The sequence below is a fragment of the Lactuca serriola genome, chromosome 6 (genome assembly GCF_051521515.1).
Source record: "Lactuca serriola cultivar US96UC23 chromosome 6, Lser_US96UC23_V15, whole genome shotgun sequence".
NCBI lineage: Eukaryota > Viridiplantae > Streptophyta > Magnoliopsida > Asterales > Asteraceae > Lactuca > Lactuca serriola.
In genome coordinates, this window is record NC_136413.1 from 61,082,416 (window position 1) to 61,100,053 (window position 17,638).

Genomic DNA, 17,638 nt, shown 5'->3' on the forward strand with positions numbered 1-17,638 from the left:
ACTTAGCAACAGGACATCTAATGTTGTATTAAAAAAAAATCTTTGGAAATTTGTAAGTCAACACAATTATTTAAAATATCAATAGTTTTTTTATTTTATTATTATAGATTGAATTGCTTACTTATTCACCATTTTCTTTGTATTTTTTTCAAAATTTTAGTTTTAAAATTGCTTAATGTTTACACCTTGATATTTAATTTAATTTTAATCAACATGTGTAGTACATAGGTTTCACACCTAGTATAATTAAAAAGAAAGTGCCATGTGGACGCCCACTTAAACCTCCATGTAAGTAAGTTCTATATGGAATGTCAGGTCATCTTATAACAGGATATCCCATTCTTCCTTCTAATAATGACCTTTTTGATATATTTCTTGAAAGTTTAGGACTTTGAATGACAAAAAGATAAACGAGTGACCAAATGAGATCAAAACCTATAGGTTGTGGGGAAACAGTGACATCAACCCAAAACACAAAACTATTATCCATAATAACACTAACAAAACTTTCCGCTTTGCTCTTTAATTTTGAATCGTCACATGATTTTCATAATTCACAACCTGGAACAAAGATTTCACAGTTAAATTTGGAAAACTAGCAAGCAATATTTTCCATCGTTTAGGAGAACTTGGAAAAAATGCAAGTTCAGATGGTATTTAGTACCTTTTAATCTCAACAGTTTCTTTCTGAAAACTAGTTGATCTGTAGGGGCCATGTGCTGCAAATAGAACAGACAAGTCAATAGTAGAAACTATAAACTCAAGTGTAAATTACAATTTTCATTTCCATTTATAACTGATGTTGAAACGTAATGGAAGTGGAATTGCTATCGAAATATGATATCTAATGGATTTCTAACTTACACCATTACTAAACCGGCGACTCGGTTTCAAACGAAATCGATTTGTATGAAACCATTTTTTTCTACACCAGTCCGGTTCGGTTTTTGGTTTTTTAGTGTCCCTCTAACTTTCTTCTTGTTTTTTAGATGCTACGAAATGTATTGAATTTTGTAGGATATCTTATTTCATACAAAACAGAGAAAATGGCCCCCCATGGTGTTGGTGGCAACTTTATTAATATGGAGGACTTAAAACCTCCAGCAAAATTACATACTAGAAAATAAGAAATCAAAAATAAAAACTAGATGACAAACTATGTTTGTCTAGCTTTATGCAAACTTGAAATGCGCATCAGCACCTTCACCTAAACCCAATCTTTGCAGCTATCAAAAAAGTGAAAAAAATGCACGTCTCCCTCGGCGGTTGAGAAGTAAAGCACCACATGCTATCCAAAATCCAATAGCAAAACCAGTTCCCCCACCAACATAAAACCATCCCCAAAATTCATCTATGTCTTTCTCATCACTCTTACTTTTACCAACGACTGGTGGGACTTCTGATTCTTCATCTCCAGGACACTTTTTGGTAAGGGGAAGTCCACATATTTGTGAATTCCCATCATATATTGAAGGTTCAAAGGACTGGAGTTGAGTGCTAGATGGAATTCTCCCTGAAAAGTTATAAAATGACAAGTCTAGGTCATTCAGTAAAGTCATCTGAGACATGCTTGATAGTATCTGCCCTAAAAAACTGTTTCTAGACAAATCCAAAGTCAGAAGTTTTTTCATCTCACCAATTTTCTGTGGAATCTCTCCAAATAGAGAGTTCTTTGACAAGCTCAGGGCAATCAATTCTGAAAGATTGGTAATTTCATATGGGATTTGTCCTGTTAACTTGTTGCTTGACAGGTCAATGGTCTTCAACAATTTCAGAGTGCTAAAGAATTCATGTTCATCTCCTTGCCACTCAATCATTGCATGGTCAACATATATCCCCGATCCATATGCAACACCTCTTACAAGTGTATAAAACTTTACATCTTGTGAGAATCTATTGTAAATCAAACTAAAAGACGCACAAGGAAACCGACAAATAATATTGTGAATTATATGTCGATTAGTTGCGAATAATAAATTCAATTATTATTATTATATTTACCAAGTTTCGTCCAGAAACCAGATCTATCCTTCTCGATTAGATCTGATTATAAGAAAGGTAGAAGAAGACTGTCCTGTTATTGGACGAATTAAACACAAGACAGAAAAGTAAAACCGACCTGTTGATTGCTGACTTGATATTGAAGCAACTGCACGGATCAGATTCCTATCCTTAAAGGTTTTTACTTCGCTTCTACTGGCTGTAAGCAACAGAGTAAAACCCTAGGATTTAATGCAGCTTGATCGATATTCCAACAGCACTGGAAATCGACAAACACAAAGCGACTACTCGGAAACTAAAAGAAAAAACGCAGAGAGAGGGAGAGAGCTTTTAGATTTTCGTGTGTGTTAATGCGGCTCCTAGGGAGCTATATTTATAGGTATTGTAACCCTAGAAGGCATCAAACGGGCCCTCATAGGCCGGCCCCAGAAACCCTAGGGCGACAGCTTGCTCTCCAAGCAATCCATCTCCTGATCCTTCTACCTTGACTTGGCCTCCACGAAGTCAACGACGATCAACCATTTGACCGGATCGGTCAAACCGACTTGACCCGAACTCGTTAAAAATAAAAGCTCCTCAGCTCCCGATGCGTCGTGCGAAGTGCGCCTAAATCACGCCATTTCACGCACTCGCGACGTCGGCTAGTGCTAAGCTAAGCTAGGCGCGTGCGTGGGCTTGGCCCATTCCTTTGATCCACTAAAACCTTTGAAGGCTTACCAAGGGAATAGGCTTATAAACCCTCAAAAGTTTCTTCTCCCCACCAATGTGGGATACAAAGGAAATTGCCAACTTGCAATTCCTTTATATATAAAATTCCAACAATCCCCCACCAAGTTGGTAAGTTTCCTTTCACTCAGACAGATGATGTCACTCGGGAGTCACGAAGATTAAAACCTAGTTTAATGAGAACAAACAAGAAGAGACCGATTCAATGGTATCCTTATAGGTTTAAACCATGAACCTAAATGACCTCTCAGGTTTACCCCCACACATCACAAGTCATATTTGTGTTCTCCCTGAGCGTTATTATGGCCATGCACTATAAATCCTTTTCATGACCCTTTAGAAGATAAACCACTAATCTTCACTTGAGGCGGCACCACCTCTAGATCATATAGGCAAAGTTTTACTACATCTTCGTTTCTTAGATGTCTCCAAAACTATGTTAAGAGTCGTAACTCAACCTCATTCTCGGCAACGACGTACTATCCTACCTCATATGGATCTATCATGAATGATAGTACCTTCTATCGTTAGTGATTTCGTTGTTACCCTTTAAACTTGAAAATTAGGAGCACTAATGTCAAGTTGGGTTTCCTATCACTAAACGATTCTATTGTGGTTTTAGACCCATGACTCTCGTGGTAGATGTAACCAAATCTCTCGTCAGAGGTTTGGTAAACGGATCTGCCAAGTTCCTACTTGTCTTGACATAGACAACCTTGATGGTACCACTTTCAATTAGTTGTCTCACAAAATTGTGTCGCAGACCTAGATGTCTTGACTTCCCATTATATACCGCATTATATACTTTAGACAGTGTGGCCTCACTGTCACAGTACATAGGTATTGAAGGCATCGGAATATCCCACAAACGTATATCCATAAGTAGATCTCGAATCCACTCTGCCTCTTTGCCTGCTGCTGCTAAGGCAATTAGCTCTGCTTCCATCGTTGAATGAGCTATGCATGTCTGTTTCTTGCTCGCCCAAGAAATAGCACCACCAGCTAGAGTATAAATCCAACCACTTGTGGATTTTGAATCACTGGTGTGATAAATCCAGCTGGCATTAGAATAACCTTCAAGTATTCCATTAGATGACGAATATATCAATTCAAAAGTACTTATCCTTTTCAGGTATCCTAGTACTCTACCCACTGCCTTCCAGTGCTCCATCCCTGGATTAACTGTATACTGACTCAATTTGCTTACAGCGAATGCAATGTCAGGTCGCGTGCAGTGAGTAGCATACATCATGCTCCCAACTGCACTAGCATATTCCAGTTGAGCCACAGCTCGACCAGAATTCACCTTAAGTTTCACACTTGAATCAAAAGGAGTGTTAAATTCCTTAAGGTTCAAATGTTGAAACTTTGTCAGAATTTTCTCTATATAATGAGATTGACTCAGAGAAATCTGACCACCTGTCCTCTTCACCTTGATACCAAGAATAGTATCTACTTCTCCAAGATCTTTCATCTTAAAGTTCGAAGATAGGTATTTCTTCATCTCAAGAATACCTTCTATGTGAGTGGCAATGATCAGCATATCATCAACATAAATACATATAACTACTATGTAATCAGATGTATGTTTAGAGTAAATACATCTATCAGCACTATTGTGTTGAAAACCAAAGGCAGTCACAGTGGTGTCAAATCTCTCATGTCATTATTTAGGAGCTTGTTTCAACCCGTACAAAGACTTAACAAGTCTACATACTTTGTTGTCTTGTCCAGGTATTACGAAACCTTCAGGTTGCTCCAGGTAAATCTCCTCTTTGAGATAACCATTCAGAAAGGCTGTCTTCACATCCATTTGATGAATGTACAATCCCTTCAAAGCTGATATTGCTATGAGAGTTCTGATTGAACTAATTCTAGCAACTGGGGCATAGGTATCAAAATAATCGATCCCTTTTCACTGCCTATAGCCCTTTGCAACCAACCTTGCTTTATAAGCAGATATGGATCCATCAGGATGATATTTCTTCTTAAATATCCATTTGGATCCTATAGGTCTTCTCCCCTTGGGTAGATCAGCTAACTCCCAAGTTCCATTACCCATAATTGAATCCATTTCGTCATTGATTGCTTCCTTCCACAGAGGAGCATCCTGAGACGTCATGGCTTCAGTAAAGGTCTTAGGATCATCATCCAAATTAATTGAAAAGATGACCTATCTCGTCACTTTTGTGTTCCTTCGACCAAATAAGAATAGAAATCATCTCCAAAGGTTTTCTCAATTCTAGCCCTAGTACTTCTCCTTGGTTCCTCCACAATGGGAGGAGGTGTATTTCTCGAGAGGTACTTGTAGGTGTTGTATGACTAGAGTTTTCTTCATCCTTAGAAAACTTTTCCTCAAAGAATTCTACATCTCTGGATTCCACAACCACACCAGAATCAATATCTAGTAATCGGTAAGCCTTGCTATTTTGAGCATATCCAATAAATATACTCTTATTAGCTCGTGCTCCCAATTTGGTTCACTTAGGATCGGGAGTCCGATAATTAGCAACACACCCCCACACTTTCAAATAGTCTAGGTTAGGCTTTCTACCTTTCCACAACTCATAAGGGCTTGTAGGAATCACACGACTAGTGATCCTATTATGAACATAACAAGCAGTCAATAGTGCTTCCCCCTACAGATTGTTTGGTTGACCCGATTGGTTCAACATACAGTTGACTATCTCACAAAGGGTTCGGTTCTTTCTTTCAGCCAAACCATTCTGTTGGGGGGGGGGGGGGTGTATGGTGATGTTCTCTCATGTTTGATTCCATTCTCTTCGCAGAATGTGTCAAACTCTTGGTTGAAATATTCTCCGCCTCTGTCCGAGCGAAGAATTTTGATGTGTCTTTCAAGTTGATTTTCGACCTCAGCCTTATATCGTTTAAATGCATCAAAAGCTTCATCTTTTGATCTCAGCAAATAAACATGTAGATATCTACTGAAGTCATCACAAAATGTGATGAAATACCTTTTTCCTCCTCGAGTAAGGATTCCATTTAACTCACATATATCATAATGAATCAACTCAAGAAATGATGAGTTTCTCTTAACTGATGGGAATGGTTTTTTAGTAAACTTTGATTTTACACATGTTTCACATTTTTCAAAATCTTTTGTGTCATATTTTAACATACCTTTAGTTTGCATTTTTTCAATGTTTTTAACATTAGTGTGAGCTAAACGTTTATGCCATAAAGAAATTGAACAAACAATATAACCAGAAAAGTTCACTTCATTCACATTAGCAACCAATCCATCAATTACATCATTACCAACACCTCGACACACTAGCAACACTAGAAACACCACTTTCAACACTAGGACCACTCATATTACCCTCATCACTAAGACAAAAGCGATACATTCCCGAAGTATTGTTCACCCTCCCAACATGTCTTCTGCCTTTAGTGATCACAATCTTGCCTCTCTCAAGCACCATCTTGAACCCACCCTTGTCAAACTTGTCTGCAGAAATCAAACCCTTCGAGATACTAGGAACATGTAGAACATCTCGAAGAGTCACCCATTCACCACGTGTGAACTTCAACCGAACATCACCCCTTCCTAGAACTTCAGCTTTGTGGCCATCAGCACAGGCGACAACCCTCCCATGTGGCATGGGGTGGTAATTGCGAAAGCTCTCTCATTGCCCAGAAACATGCACAGTGGCTCCAGTGTCCACGAACCAACCTCGAGCACAGATTGCTCGAGTAAGAGAGGAGATCATGAAGATCTCTCCAAGGTTCACACTAGCCACCATGTCAGTCACCTTCTCGACTGCTTGTGCAACCGGTACTGATTTGTGATCTTTGCATTCTCTCGCATAGTGCCCAATCTCTCCGCAGACGTGGCAAGGACCGACCCTTTTTGGCTTTGAGTTGGGATTTTGATGACCCGGTTTCTTGAAGCTTTGTTTCTTGGGTCCAAAGTTCTTCTTGTTCTGTCCCCAAGATTTGTCTTTGTGGCTAGAACTCCCAGCTGACACATGATGCACACTTTGTCCAACTTTACCTCGCTTGTCCCTGATACGAGTTTCCTCCTCAATGCGGAGGTGTTTCATCAGATCATCCAAGGAGTAGTCCTCAGATTTGTGCATCATTCTCTTAGAGAAATCTTTCCACGAGGGTGGCAGTTTTGCGATGATCGCACCAACCTGAAAGAGTTCTGGAAGAGAGATAGAGAGTGCATTCAACTTGTTGACCATGACTTGGAGTTCATGCACTTGCTCCATAATTGATTTGTCATCAACCATTTGAAACTCAAGGTACTTGGACACAAGGTACTTGTTAGTACCTTCCTCATGTGCCTTGTACTTAAGTTCCAACGCATTCCATAGCTCTTTTGGATCTTTGACCGGCGAGTAAAGATCATAGAGCCGATCAGATAGGGAATTCTTGATGTGACCCACACACAATTCCTCGGATTCTCTACGCAGAATCCTTTGCTTTTCCAGTTCTGCAATGACCGCTGGGTCCACAGATTCCCCCTCCTTGGGAATTGGATTTTCAGGAATTAGTGTCAGTTTTGGGTCCAACACAAAGGAGAGCTTCAAGACATGAAGCATGAACTTGACCTTTTCGGCCCAACGAGTGTAGTTCTGACCATCGAATTGGTCAAGTTTGGCAAACTCTTGGTTCATGAAGTGGAGGCTAGCAGTAGTGTCCATTAGTCTGTTAATTTATCACAAAATATAAAAAACCTTTAAGATTGTTGTAAATCAAACTAAAAGACGTGCAAGGAAACCGACAAATAATATTGTGAATTATATGTCGATTAGTTGCGAATAATAAATTCAATTATTATTAATATATTTACCAAGTTTCGTCCAGAAACCAGATCTATCCTTCTCGATTAGATCTGATTATAAGAAAGGTAGAAGAAGACTGTCATGTTATTGGACGAATTAAACACAAGACAGAAAAGTAAAACCGACCTGGTGATTGCTGACTTGATCTTGAAGCAACTGCACGGATCAGATTCCTGTCCTTAAAGGTTTTTACTTCGCTTCTACTGGTTGTAAGCAACAGAGTAAAACCCCAGGATTTAATGCAGCTTGATCGATATTCCAACAGCACTGGAAATCGACAAACACAAAGCGACTACTCGGAAACTAGAAGAAAAAACGCAGAGAGAGGGAGAGAGCTTTCAGATTTTCGTGTGTGTTAATGCAGCTCCTAGGGAGCTGTATTTATAGGTATTGTAACCCTAGAAGGCATCAAACGGGCCCCCATAGGCCAGCCCAAGAAACCCTAGGGCGACAGCTTGCTCTCCAAGCAAGCCGTCTCCTGATCCTTCTAGAATACCCTGACTTGGCCTCCACGAAGTCAACGTAAATAAAAGCTCCTCAGCTCCCAGCGAAATGCAAAGTGCGCCTAAATCGCGCACTCGCGACGTCGGCTAGTGCTAGGCTAGGCTAGGCTAGGCTAGGCACGCGCGTGGGCTTGGTCCATTCCTTTGATCCACTAAAGCCTTTGAAGGCTTGCTAAGGGAATAGGCTTATAAACCCTCAAAAATTTCTTCTCCCCACCAATGTGGGATATAAAGGAAATTGCCAACTTGCAATTCCTTTATATATAAAATTCCAATAGAATCTTGGTTGAATCATGCTCGTAAGATTACTAAAACATGAGGGGATGGTTCCTTGAAGATTGTTCATTGACAAGTCCAAAATTTGAAGATTAGCTAACTGACATAATTGTAAAGGGATGGTTCCAAAGAAGTTGTTTGATCTTAGGATAAGAACATACAACCCTGATAGGTTTTCTCCTATCCAAACAGGCACATTACCAGAAAACTTGTTGGCCCCCAAATTCAACGAGATTAAACTTGTGCAATTTTTTAAAGACAAAGGCAATTCTCCAGAGAAGTTGTTATCGTATAGATACAACACCTGGAGTTCTGTCAAAAATCCAATAAAGGGAGGAAGCCTTCCAAAGAGATTGTTGTGTCCGAGATTAAGAACTTTTAGCTCTCTGAAATGCCACAAACAGTCTGGGAGTTGTCCAATAAATATGTTGCAAGAGAGGTCAAGAAATGAAGAGAACCCATCAACAATCTGACATATAAAGGAGATCCCTCCAGAGAATGTTTCTGGAAAGATTTAATAATGACAAAGTAGAAGAAACATTTAGTATCGGACCGTGAAAGTTGTTGGAACTCAAATCTATCTTTGAACCGTTGGCAAAACTTAATAAATTTGGTACTTTCCCGCTAATGTTGTTGGAAGAGAGATTCTGATATTTTAATTGAGAAGGCCACGTGTCCCAAAACTCCAGAAGAATGGTGTCTGAAATTCCAGTATTGGAAAGATCAAGACGGTTAAGATTTTTGAGTGTCTGAATTCATTTGGGGAAGCCAGGCCCTACCTTGCAAGAGCTTACATAAATTTTCTTTACATATGAAATGCTTGGCAAGTGATATGTGGAAGGAACTGTAAGGTTATTAAAAGAAACGTCAAGCAATCCAAGCCCCGGTAGTTCCCACAGTTTGTCACTTATAATTCCATTTAAGTGATTATGAGATAAGTCCAAGTACTCTAGGGATGAAAACTTTTGGATATCATTGGACAATGATCCTATAAATTGGCTATCAGAAGCATCCAACCATTGTAATGAAAGGGATGTGCATCCAGACAAGTTGTTGAGAAAATCAGGAAATTGGACAGCAGCCGAGTTGTTACTGATTTCCAAATACTCCAAGCTACAGAGGTTACCAAGATATTTGGGTATCCCATCTAACATGTTGTAAGAGAGATCAAGATAGCCAAGCTTATTGCTGGTTAATAGGAACAACCAACGATACATGGATGAGGTGAGACTGTTGTTTCCAAGATAAAGGCCTTCAATAGATGAAGAAGAAGAAGAAAAGTTGAGAAATGAAGAAGAATATGGATACATCACCTGTGACAGTTCACATCCCTCTAAAGATAAATATGAGAGTTTCGGGAGACTCAGAATTACATCTACCCAGTGATTTTGTTTGGCTAGGGAAATCCCATCTAATTCAAGTTTCTCCAAATGAGACAGATTAGACAACCACTCTATCTTTTCAACTCTACATCTTCCAACGTAACTAAGTTGAAGGTGTTGCAAGTTGGTGAGGTTTTCAAATTCTGGAGGAATGGTTCCATAAAAGGAGTTATCGGAAAGGTCAAGGTAAATTAATTGGGTCATGGAACCAATGAAGATGGGAATGTTTCCATGAAAAGAATTGATGGAAAGATCCAAATGATTCAAATAGCTTAAATTAAGCAAAGAATGGCTAATCTCACCTACAAGACCAGAGTTGCTGATTTCAAGCTTTGTAACATGACCTGTTTGGTTGTTGCACGTAATTCCTCTCCATTTACAGCAGTCATGTTCGTCAGCTGTCCAAGTAGAGAGACCACCATCAGGGTCTTTAAGGGGAGCTTTAAAAAGAAGGAGAGCGTGTATCTCCTTATCCAAACACTTGTTCATCACAACATCTGCATCAACCCCTCCTTCTCCAACTCTTACCAATTGGCTGGAAGTTGTAGTCACAATGAGTAGCAAAAGAAGTGAGAAAATTATAAAAACACAAGGATTCATAATGTCTAAATGAAACTCTTGCTGATTTTTGGTTTGTATATCAACTGCCCTCATGAGGGTTTATATAGTCTCAACTGTGAGGATGAATGATTCTAAGTAGGTGATCTCAAACTGGTGGCATACGTGTTTGGAGCAAAGAGCAAGGCAAATTAAAAATGACGAATTGGAATAAATTGCCCCGGATTAGACGTTCATAAACTTAGAAGTCTTGGTCATTTGTATTTATTATCTATTATAATACCCAAAAAAACAAAGTAACGAAATCAAATGCCAATCTAACATGAAAATAGTAAAAATATTATTTGGGTCTCTTTATAAAGTGATGTTGAATACAGATTACTTTTTATTTTTTATTTTAGAACTGTTATCAGTAGATAGAGCAAAAACTTTATCGACATAAAAACAAATCAAAATTTGTAAGCAAACATTCAATTAAACCCCAATTCAACAGCAATCACGAATCTCGCGTTCCCCCTTCATTATTATACAATTTATGTTTCTTCCTGGAGATATAGCACGCAATAAAATAGAGAACAGAGATAAAGAGAACAAATGCGCTGAGTACCTGTGATCGGCTGATAATTTACCTGATGGAAAACCAAGAAGATGACAACGGTAGCGGCAAGGTGGAAGATAAAAGCAACGACTTCGGATGTAAGAATGCGATAAATTCAAAATCCGCTAAATATTCTTTTATGATGATTATTCATTTTGTATTTATAAGTCGATAGTGACTTAAAAAAATTAAAAATGTATTATATATATATATATATATATATATATATATATATATATAGAGAGAGAGAGAGAGAGAGGTAAGTTCAATTGAGAAAAAAAATAAAAGGTTGAGAAGGGGAATCATTCTCGGCCAATAATTTTTATATATGTAAAACACATTTAGATTAAGTCATTAAAGACATTTCGGTCTTCATCAATACCATCTGTTATTCATTCATCTGGATCGTTCCTCTGTTCTTCATCAACATCATATCTTCTCCATAAACATCATCTGCTCTTCATCAACGTCATCTGTTCTTCATCAAAAAAACATCAACATCATCTGTTCATCATCAAAAAACATCGACACTTTATAAAACATCAATTCTTCATCCAAAAATTTTCGTTATTTCATCAAAATGTTGTGATTCATCATCAAAAACATTTATTCATACTATTAAGTGTAAGTCGTGATTCAATCTTGTCCAGTTTCGTTGATGTCAAACAAAATCGATAAACACAATTCATATTTATCAATGTCACATCATTTTGCGATCATCAGTCATCGAAACTTCATCAATCGAACCTTCACCAATATCAAAAAACAGATAGCAATCGAAAGTGCATCAACATAACCATATATTTGAGGATTTTTTTTTTTAAATCGCTTTTCAAGCTTGAAAAACTTCGTTTTTCATAAAAAATTTTCACAATTTTTGATCTAAACATACTGATTAGTGATCAATTTTGATACGATTTGATTTGTGTAGTAATTATTGGCTTCAATTGTTAATTCTTTACAATAATTATATAAGTTAATTTATTTGCACGCCAACTGTTCGATGAAATACATAAACTAAATATATCACGTAATATTGACAAGTGAATATTATTAAGGATACCGGATCCACCGGGTCAACATAACCCATTTATATTTATAGTGTATATTTCAAAAGATATTTACATGTGCTGTCAAATCCCTAGATTAGCTCCTATGTCATCTCCTGTAAATATGCTTATTTCCTTTGTGTAATTTGCCTATATAAGGCACGTAAATTATTGAATGTATTCAAGTTTTTCATCTCAATTTCATACCTCTTTATGGTATCAGAGCACCAAATAGCTCCATTGAGTTTCCTTCGATCCAAATCCCCTTCTGTTCCTTCCTCTTTAGATCACCATGTCCATCATTGTTGAAGTCACTGCACACGCCCATTTTCCGATTAAACTTACCTCCAACAATTTCCCTGTTTGGAGAAAACAGGTCCAAGCTACTCTAACCGGTCTTAGTCTAGACAGCTATATCGATGGTTCTGTTGAAGCGCCTTCAAAATTTCTACCCACTGATATCACAAAGCCTAATCCGGCTTATCTTCCATGGTTTCGCCAAGATCAGATCCTTCTCGGTGCTTTACTTGGAAGTTGCTCCGACACGATTCAACCTATTGTCTCTTCTGCAGAGACCTCTCGTCAAGCCTTCAAGCGTTTGACCGACAGCTACGCGAGTGTTTCCAGGTCTCGAATAATCTCCTTAAAATCGAGACTCGCTAATAATCCAAAAGGTGCACGACCGATTTCGGAATTTCTTCATGAGATGATGACCATTGTTGATGAACTTGCTTTAGCACAAAGTCCGGTAGATGAAGAAGACCTAATTGTTCACATATTAGGGCAACTGGGTGACGATTACACTCATATCTCTACTGCCTTAAAAGTCAGAGACACCCCAATTACTTTTCCTGATCTGTTTGATAAACTTGTGGATCATGAGAGGTCGATCAAAAACACCCAGTCAGCACCGATCATAGCAACAGTGAACAATACTCAAAAACACTCAAATCGCTACACTCCCAGATATAACAATGACACTCATTACACAAACAGGTCTAACAACTCTGGATCAAGACCTAGTTGTTATCAAGGACAACAAAGTGGAAATAACTTTTCCCAACGTAGTAATCGAAACCCCACTTTTTGTCAATATTGTCATATTACAGGTCATGATACTAAAGAATGCAGGAAGTTAGCACGTTTTCTTAAAGAAAACAATATCACACTCTCCATGACATCACCAAGAAACCCGACTGTTAACACTTCTTCGGCTCGACCAAGCTCACCAACACCACCATGGATGTTTGATAGTGGCGCATCTCACCATGTTGCCTCCAATCCTTCATCGTTACACACCCTATCGGAGTACGGCGGGCCTAATGAGATTGTACTAGGAAACGGTAAAAGCCTTACTATATCTCACATTGGAAACACCACACTTTCCACTCAATCGCGTTCCTTAAACTTGCAAAATGTTTTATTCGTCCCTCAATTACGCAATAATCTTGTTTCTGTTGCAAAACTATGCAAGTCTAACAATGTTTCTGTTGAATTTTTTCCCAATCATTTCTTGGTTAAGGACCTACACACGGGGGTGCATCTCATGCGGGGAGTGAACATCAATGACATTTACTATGTTGCCATTCATTCTCTTCGCAATCTTCCACAAATAAATTCCATCACAGCATCCACCAGATCACTTCTATCTTGGCATCACAAGCTTGGTCATCCGTCAATAAAAGTTCTCAAGATTCTTATTAAAAGTTTAGGACTTGATTACAATAAAATGTCTGATGTTTCGTTTCACTATGATGCTTGTTCCATGAATAAAATTCATAAAATGCCCTTTGGTGTCAATTCTTTTAAAGCCTCCAAACCACTAGAACTTGTCTATTCAGATGTTTGGGGTCCAGTTCAAAAATCAAACGATGGATACGCCTATTATGTCATATTTGTTGATTTTTATTCCAAATACACATGGATTTATCCTCTGAAGCGAAAATCTGATGTTTCCATATTATTTCCTCAATTTAAAACTTTAGTTGAAAAATATTATAACACTCCGCTCGTCTCCTTATTCACAGATAATGGAGGAGAGTATATCTCCCTTACTTCTTACCTACAAGAACATGGGATATCTCACTTCACCACTCCTCCACACACTCCTGAACAGAATGGAGTGGCTGAAAGACGACACAGACACATTGTAGAAACCGGTCTTTCCCTCTTACATCATGCCCAATTACCTCTTACCTTCTGGTCTCATGCTTTTCAAACGACAGTTCACCTTATCAATCGTCTGCCTACACCTATTCTTGATTTTCAATCTCCATTCCAACAACTATACAATGCTCCACCACGTTACCAAAGACTAAAATCGTTCGGTTGTCTATGTTACCCATGGTTGCGTCCTTATGCCTCCACCAAACTCCACCCACGCTCCACCAAGTGTATTTTTCTTGGATACTCATCCTTTAAATCAGCCTATAAATGCTACGACCCGGTCTCCCATCGTCTCTACCATTCACGACATGTTGAATTTGTGGAACACATTTTCCCTTATCCTACCATTAATTCCACCCCACTACCTCTCCCTACAGCTGCCGAATTCCTTCCAAAACCATCTATTCATCTTGATCCAAACCAAAACCCACTTCCCACTACCATTCAAAAGGCATATACTACTGCACCTGTCATTACTACGCCAAATACTTCTCTACTAACTTCTTCTACACCGATGCCCAACACGTCACCCTCCTCACCATCCCCACTATCTTCTTCCTCTTTACCCAATCACTCCCATAACTCCACTACTCCATCATCAACATCTTCTTCCACTTCACCTGTCATCACATCTCACCCCACCTCTCAACTAAACTCCCCAATATCCCAGACCACTACCTTACCTCCCCCATGCACCCGTAAACGCAATCCCAAATATTTCAATTCTAATTTTATTAATTCCACCACCCTTCACCCAATTCCACCATCACTTGAGCCATCCACCCATAACCAAGCTCTAAGAGACCCCAAATGGCGTAATGCCATGGACTCGGAATTCAATGCCCTTCTTCAAAATCAAACCTGGGAAATTGTACCTCCAACATCTCACACCCCCATTAGTTGCAAGTGGATATTCCGTGTTAAACGAAAACCCGATGGTTCCATTGATAAATACAAAGCATGTCTCGTTGCTAAAGGCTTTCTCCAGAAGTATGGAAAAGATTACTTTGATACCTTCAGTCCTGTCACCAAACCTGTCACCATTCGTACCATTCTCTCCATCGCCTTATCAAAAAATTGGCCATTACGACAACTAGATGTCAACAATGCCTTCCTTCAAGGAACTCTTCATGAAGAAGTCTTTATGACTCAACCTCCGGGGTATGTTCATCCCCAATTCCCTCACCACATATGCAAGCTCAAAAAATCCATATACGGACTAAAACAAGCTCCTAGAGCTTGGTACACCGAGCTCACCACTTTCCTTCTTCAGTTTGGCATTCAAAAGTCATTAGCAGATGCCTCTATGTTCATCTACAAACGCCATAATATCACTTGCTACTTTATGGCTTATGTAGATGATATTGTTCTCACAGGAAATGATTCCATATTTCTAAATCACTTCATCAATGCCTTAAGCACCAAATTTTCATTAAAAGATCTTGGCATCCTCCATCATTTCCTAGGTGTTGAAGTCATTCCCACAACTTCAGGCCTCTTCCTATCTCAGCATCGTCACATTCAAGAGGTACTTAATCAATTTCACATGGATGGTGCCAAAGATGTAACTATCCCTCTTAGTTCCACTGATCCTTTGTCTGCTACTGACTCATCACCTACTGTTGATGCCACTCCTTACCGTAAGCTTGTCGTTTCTCTTCAATACTTAGCATTTACTCGCCCATATATCTCCTTTGCCGTCAACAAACTCTCTCAATTCATGCATGCTCCTCGACAATCTCATTGGCAATCCCTCAAACGTCTTCTTCGATACCTTAAAAGAACCATTCATTATGGCCGATTCCTAAACCGTAACTCTCCTCTCACTCTCTCGACTTTCTCTAATTCTGTTTGGGGTGGTGTTCATGATGCGGGTAGATCTACTACAGCATACATTTTATATCTCGGTACAAGCATAGTCTCATGGAGGTCTACCAGGCAAAAGTCGGTCTCTCGTTCCTCCACTGAAGCTGAGTACAAGGCCTTAGCCAATGCCTCTGCTGAAATCCTCTGGTTAAAGAACTTACTAAAAGAATTGGGAATATGAGCCATGCAAACACCAACCCTATTTTGTGATAACACCGGTGCTACGTATTTATGTGCGAATCCAGTCTATCACTCACGAATGAAGCATGTAGCTTTGGACTATCATTTTGTTCGGGAACAAGTCTCCAGTGGCCTTCTCCGAGTTCTTCATATCAACTCGCATGATCAACTTCCATTTATATTTATAGTGTATATTTCAAAAGATATTTACATGTGCTATCAAATCCCTAGATTAGCTCCTATGTCATCTCCTGTAAATATGCTTATTTCCTTTGTGTAATTTGCCTATATAAGGCACGTAAATTATTGAATGTATTCAAGCTTTTCATCTCAATTTCATACCTCTTTAAATATGCCTTTACACGAGAATCAATGTATGTCTTTTAAAAATACAGGGCAACTATGTAATTCATTTGTGAATAACATATAAAAATTATTTTCACATGCGAATACATGTAATATTCACAAATGAATACATGTAATATTCATAAATGATAATGTATTTTTTTCGAAAAAAAAAACATTGTTTTGAGGTCCTAAACAAGTTTGTAATTCATATGTGAATAACATATAAGAATTATATCCGCATGTGAACATATGCAATATTCACAAATGAATATATATGTAATAATCAAATGTAAATATATATATATATATATATATATATATATATATATATATATATATATATATATATATATATTTATGTATGTATGTATATATGTATGTATGTATGTATTATTCACAAATGAATAAAATTGTCAATAAAACCGATGACTACAAAATATATAAAATTAAAGATAAAAAAGTATTTGATATGAATATATATTTATTCACATACAACTAATCTTTTTAGGTTAATAAAATAATTATATAAGCATATATATTTTTATTAATGTTATATTCATTTGTGAATAAATGAAAACTTTTATTTTCCGGAAGATTATAAACATAGAAAAATGTCATTTTGAGGCCCTAAACAGTCCCGAATGGCCGAAAAACACCATACATCACGGCGAAGCGGTGAGCTTTGTAAATCGCACCATTTTAAATCAAATATGCGGATTTCTTCCAATTCTGAGACTCAACTTCATTGCAGCATATTGTTTTGATGATGTCATTAAATTTTCATTCCTACTAGTGATGACATCATCATGACATGCTATTTATTCATATCCCGAATGGCCGAAAAACACCGTACGTCACGGCGAAACGGTGAGTTTTGTAAATCGCACCATTACACATCAAATATGCGAATTTATTCCAATTCCGAGACTCAACTTCATTGCGGCAAATTGTTTTGATGATATCATTAAATTTTCATTCCTACTAGTGATGACATCATCATGACATGCTATTTATTCATATATGAATAAAGTTTAGAAATCATTACGACATATTTACTGATGTTGTTACTAACTTCAATCTCACTAGTAAAAATATCATTGTAATCTGTTATTTTTATTTATGTAAATAAACTATACCTGTTGATTTATTTATTTTGTGAATACAACCTTTA

The 17,638-nt window shown here is 38.0% G+C and overlaps 1 long non-coding RNA gene across 1 annotated transcript; it reads right to left on the reverse strand.

Moving 5' to 3' along the window:
- Window positions 1–349: 349 nt before the first annotated feature.
- On the reverse strand, window positions 350–10,968 carry LOC145058977 (uncharacterized). Its single transcript, XR_013686594.1, has 3 exons — window positions 10,890–10,968; window positions 665–719; window positions 350–561 (listed from the first exon to the last, which is right to left on the reverse strand). It is a non-coding gene; the product is annotated as an uncharacterized LOC145058977 (long non-coding RNA).
- Window positions 10,969–17,638: the final 6,670 nt, after the last annotated feature.